Source organism: Salvelinus fontinalis, chromosome 8, assembly GCF_029448725.1.
Source record: "Salvelinus fontinalis isolate EN_2023a chromosome 8, ASM2944872v1, whole genome shotgun sequence".
In the NCBI taxonomy this organism is placed as follows: Eukaryota; Metazoa; Chordata; class Actinopteri; order Salmoniformes; family Salmonidae; genus Salvelinus; species Salvelinus fontinalis.
In genome coordinates this window covers 42,642,170-42,648,169 of record NC_074672.1, presented here as the reverse complement: position 1 = coordinate 42,648,169, position 6,000 = coordinate 42,642,170, and the positions used below count along the sequence as shown (strand labels likewise).

The following is a 6,000-nucleotide window of genomic DNA, read 5'->3' as shown; positions in this document are numbered from 1 at the left end:
GGGAGAGATAATTAACATGACAGTGATAAGGGAGATATAATTAACATGTCAGTGATAAAGGGAGATATAATTAACATGACAGTGATAAAGGGAGAGATAATTAACATGACAGTGATAAAGGGAGAGATAATTAACATGCCAGTAATAAGGGAGAGATAATTAACATGACAGTGATAAGGGAGAGATAATTAACATGGCGGTGATAAGGGAGAGATAATTAACATGACAGTGATAAGGGAGAGATCATTAACATGACAGTGATAAGGGAGAGATAATTAACATGGCAGTGATAAGGGAGAGATAATTAACATGTCAGTGATAAAGGGAGATTTAATTAACATGACAGTGATAAAGGGAGAGATAATTAACATGACAGTGATAAGGGTAGAGATAATTAACATGACAGTGATAAAGGGAGAGATAATTAACATGACAGTGATAAAGGGAGAGATCATTAACATGACAGTGATAAGGGAGAGATAATTAACATGACAGTGATAAAGGGAGAGATAATTAACATGACAGTGATAAGGGAGAGATAATTAACATGACAGTGATAAAGGGAGAGATCATTAACATGACAGTGATAAGGGAGAGACGCTCGTTGATGCGCGAGCAGTGTGGGTGCAATAATTGAATAACATGGATTTCTAAATTTATTTTGCGAGCGGTGTAGTCAGGGTATGAGACTGGGATGCACTTGCTCTGCCTCTGACACGCACCCTACAGCTACTAAGGAGAGCCTAACATCCGGGGGAACATCACTTCCTGCAGAAGGTGCTACTGCAGACTGCAACCCTCAGATGGCCTCAACATAACAACCCAACGTGACATGGATTTAATTACACCCAGACAGGGTTGCAGACTAGCCTACTTCTTAGCCACAACACAACAGCAGTGAAAGAAAAATGTAAACTTGTAAATATTGAAAACCATAAACATATTGGTAGGCTAAAGTAGAAGCTTCTCCAAAATCATTCTCATTCTTCTAGTCTACACGTTCTCCCATTTAACATTGCATCATGTACACTGTTGAAATGAACGACATCTCCATGTAGCCTAGACTCAAAATGCGACAAAATATTGTAAAAAATAAAAGCCGCGGTGAAGCCACAACTCACTCATATCGACACCTCTCATTCGCGAGATCCTGCATCACGCCAATTGGTCCAGACGCGATAGCGCCATAGGGGGCCGAATATCATTGGGCGACATCAGCCTCTTTGAATTTACGGATCAAGCAGCGTTTAGCGGCCACACGAAGCTGCCGCCATAGACCTAGAATAACTGCGAGGACCAACAAACAACGAAGGACGTTCCGAATCAATGTAGCAATTTGAATCATGATTTCATCCACCCGAAGGCATCAAGGTCGAAAGACAACGGTTGGGTACCTAAAAGAACATTGACATGTAAGTATCTTATCTGACACATCAGTGTTTACAGTTCCGTTTATGGATGCTCTCAGGGGGTTCTGTATCCGGATGGCCAGCATCATCAGCATGCTCGCGGTCTATGGCTGTCACTACTGTAGCCTAATGGCAATGTGGATGGCGTGGCGTTACCAAGTCGAGCACATGTTTTACGCCTACACATGAATGAAATATTCACTCTCAGCTCTACACAGCTTACATCGTTATCACGAATGATGAACTCCTTAATAAATCACTGTTGTTAATCAGTCGCATCTGGCTCAATGACGGTTGCTAAATAGACAAAAGGCTCGTTGCACTGCATCAACATCTGTCTGTAGTCTATGTAATCCCTTACAAGCCTGCTCTCTTTAATCCATCGGCTGCAATACAAAAGCATTCTGTGTATAGTTAGTTATTACAGCAGGGTTCCCCAATTACATACAACCTTGGGACGATTTCTCGTTGAAAGGATGGTCGGGGGACTGGAACATAGTTAAACAACAGAATCATTTCGAACCTTGATTACATGTGGATAGGATCACATACTTTACGTCTCTCTATGCGAGGGAATACTTGGGAACAGATTTCCTAAATTAAAATCACTATGAGTTGAATTCCTGGTGATTTTATGTCAATAGTCCTAATAAAAATTATAAAAAACGGTTTGATCGTTATTATTATTATTATTATTATTATTATTATTATTGACCGTTATACCATTAGATGCATCTGGCCAGCTGGGTGTTCAACCAGTCTTTGCTGGGAACACTGACATGTAACACTGCTACTATTTATGAGAGGATTTACGCTCATGATGTCTTGGTTATTAACGCATGGATTTGCCCATCGTGAGGGTGTGTTGAGGCGTCACACTGAGGAATACAATGGAGGAAAACGAAACGGAAATGTACATAGGACGACACTAAACAAACTGATGTCTTAATTTCTCTAGCTCGTTTTACAAACGAACGTGTAGGTTATTATTAGTCCGTTATAATAGTGCCACTGCCGCGGGGATTATTTGGTCTCACTGTCATAGTTTATAATAGCCTACATATATGCTCTTTGAGCGCGCAATATGTAGGCTATTTATATATATATATATATATATAGGGCTAGACGTTTTTGAATCATAGGCTACTGGATTTTCGATTCCGTTCGCCTCATTTGTCGACGCATTCGCGCAAAGAACCTATTTCCCGCGCGCAACATAGTTTCATGCATGTTATTGCATTAACTCCGGTTAAACACGGTGAAACAGTGACTGACACCTGCGTCTCTTGTGTGGCTTCATGTTATGTAGATCAACATCAAAGTATTACAACAATACATGCATGCAGTCGCAAAACGCTACTGTGTGTGTGGAGGCACTGTGCACCTGTCCTAAACTATTCCAAAAACACGTGATATAGGCCTAAATAGACAATGAGTCATAATACCTATAAGTACCCACAAGGAAATGGTTTTCCAATCGTTTTTTCACCATTAATTTTTCCCATAGGGGATTTCAGAAACACTTCCAATAAGGGCTGGGTTTCGTGTAGGTTTACCCTGGTGTGACGTTTTGATAACCATGTACATCTCTCTAGGACAAGGTGACTTTTATCAATATATTCCCCCGTATTTACATAGTGGGGAAATGATTGCAACCATTTCCCAGTTTGACCAATAGGTTTTATGGGTATTATGACACCTTCACAATGGGGCTCTATAGGGCGGGCCCAATGAATACATAGCCTATATACCAACCCTCTTAAAATATCAAACTCATACTTACTCGTGGTAGGTGAGTCATACACCATGCACCACTATCTAACTCAACACATATCTGTGATACAAAGTTGTATCCTATGGTCTGTATCCTAGGGTCTGTAGCCTAGGGTCTGTATCCTACCTATGGTCTGTATCCTAGGGTCTGTATCCTAGGGTCTGTATCCTAGGGTCTGTATCCTATGGTCTGTAGCCTAGGGTCTGTATCCTATGGTCTGTAGCCTATGGTCTGTAGCCTATTGTCTGTATCCTATGGTCTGTAGCCTATGGTCTGTATCCTATGGTCTGTAGCCTAGGGTCTGTATCCTAGGGTCTGTATCCTATGGTCTGTAGCCTATGGTCTGTATCCTATGGTCTGTAGCCTAGGGTCTGTATCCTATGGTCTGTAGCCTAGGGTCTGTATCCTAGGGTCTGTATCCTAGGGTCTGTATCATAGGGTCTGTATCCTATGGTCTGTATCCTAGGGTCTGTATCCTAGGGTCTGTATCCTAGGGTCTGTATCATAGGGTCTGTATCATAGGGTCTGTATCCTATGGTCTGTATCCTAGGGTCTGTATCCTAGGGTCTGTATCCTAGGGTCTGTATCATAGGGTCTGTATCCTATGGTCTGTAGCCTAGGGTCTGTAGCCTAGGGTCTGTATCCTACCTATGGTCTGTAGCCTATGGTCTGTATCCTACCTATGGTCTGTATCATAGGGTCTGTATCCTATGGTCTGTATCCTATGGTCTGTATCCTAGGGTCTGTATCCTATGGTCTGTAGCCTAGGGTCTGTATCCTATGGTCTGTAGCCTATGGTCTGTATCCTATGGTCTGTAGCCTAGGGTCTGTATCCTAGGGTCTGTAGCCTAGGGTCTGTAGCCTAGGGTCTGTATCCTATGGTCTGTATCCTATGGTCTGTAGCCTATGGTCTGTATCCTACCTATGGTCTGTATCATAGGGTCTGTATCCTATGGTCTGTATCCTACCTATGGTCTGTATCCTATGGTCTGTAGCCTAGGGTCTGTATCCTATGGTCTGTATCCTATGGTCTGTATCCTAGGGTCTGTATCCTAGGGTCTGTAGCCTAGGGTCTGTAGCCTAGGGTCTGTAGCCTAGGGTCTGTAGCCTAGGGTCTGTAGCCTAGGGTCTGTATCCTATGGTCTGTAGCCTAGGGTCTGTATCCTATGGTCTGTAGCCTATGGTTCCCATCATTTGTATATTTAAGCAATAAGCAATATACCACAACCCCCCAATAACATTGGGGGGTTGTGGTATATTGCCAATATACCATGGCTAATGGCTGTTCTTAACCACGACTCAACGCAGAGTGTCTGGACACAGCCCTTAGCCGTGGTATATTACCCTTAGCCGTGGCCATATACCACAAACCCCCAAGGTGTCTTATTGCTATTATAAACTGGTTACCAGTGTAATTAGAACAGTAAAAATACATGTTTTGCCAAACCTGTGGTATACGGTCTGATATACCGGCTGCCAGCCAATCAGCATGCAGGCCTCGAACCACCCAGTGTATAATAGCCTATATAGCATACTGAAATAAACTAAAATGTCCCTATACCTTGAACGTATACCTGGGGATATATTGTCACATATTACACTATAACTGCCAGACCTGGTTTGACACAGCTGTTTTAAGAGTGATTCCCTGCAACACTTGATCCCTTGTCCCTTATACATAGACCTAATTGACAGGGGTCTCCCATGTGAGCTCGTCCGCTGTTAAGTTCCCATTGACCGTGGTTTTAACCCCCCCCCCCCCATCCCACAGGAGACCACTACTCACTGTAAAAACCACATGAATCATTAATCGTGTTGACCGAATGACTGCATGGCTTGTAAGCATAGTGTGTTTTGTAGTAGTCAAACCAATCACATACCCCCCCCCCCCCCAGGACCTCGCGTGTCACTCATACTAGGTTTGGTTTTCTCCCCCAGCAGAACTCTGATTGGCCGAAGTGAGCGTCTGTGCCTGGCATACTGTTATGAGAATTTTGTTATCAATGTTCATAAACTTCAATTAATCTACTCAGTCTGCAACCCAGAGTTTGTAAGATTCTGGTTTAAATGAAACAGACAGATTTCTCAGCTTTACAATAGTCAACATGTTTATTCACGAGGACGTCCTAGTCCGTTGTACAAAAACCTCAATTTTATACTGGCTCTTTACGCATATACCTTCACACACAAACAGTAGGTATCCTACGCACACACATACAATTTCAAATCTTAAGCTCAGACAGTCTGTGTTTTTCCACTACACAGATACATTGTTTAATCTACAACATGTTTCATACTTTTCTGCAAGCCTAACAGTTTCTCCCCTCCACGGGTGGAGACAGAATGTCCTGTAAGGAACACAGTGGTCCAGCTCGTCTGTCGATAGCTCCTCTTATAATTTGTTTCACACTTGCACCATGCTTACATACTAAAAAGGAACAAAAGGTCCTTGTTCTAATTCTGACTAAAACTACACACATCATCAGATTATAGTTTTATGATTCTAATACATTTCATACAATTATATGGTTTCCGAGTGGAATTATTTAATCATTATCTTTAGACATATAAATGATTTTATCACATATTGACTTAATAGACATTTGCTTGAAAAACAAAAAAAAGCTGCAAATTTGACTGTTTGTCCCTCTCGAGACGCCGTGGGAAAAAATACACTTCCTCAAAATAGTCTGAATTAATCTTAGATAAATCAAGAAATCTATAATTAATTTAGACATTTTTGCAGAGGATGTCTTTGTCCCACAAGTTAACACCTAACTAAGATATTTGGTGCAGTATTTCTCAAGTGAAAAAATG

At 41.8% G+C, this 6,000-nt stretch overlaps 1 protein-coding gene across 2 annotated transcripts in view; it reads left to right on the top strand.

Moving 5' to 3' along the window:
• Window positions 1–836: 836 nt before the first annotated feature.
• The window catches only part of LOC129861276 (solute carrier organic anion transporter family member 4A1-like), an 83,358-nt gene continuing 78,194 nt past the window's right edge, over window positions 837–6,000 (top strand). The window contains exon 1 of one of the 2 annotated variants that reach the window (XM_055932555.1): window positions 837–1,412. The gene's annotated coding sequence lies outside the window, so the exon portion shown is untranslated. The remainder of the gene's footprint in view (window positions 1,413–6,000) is intronic. The other variant, XM_055932556.1, reaches the window with a different exon arrangement.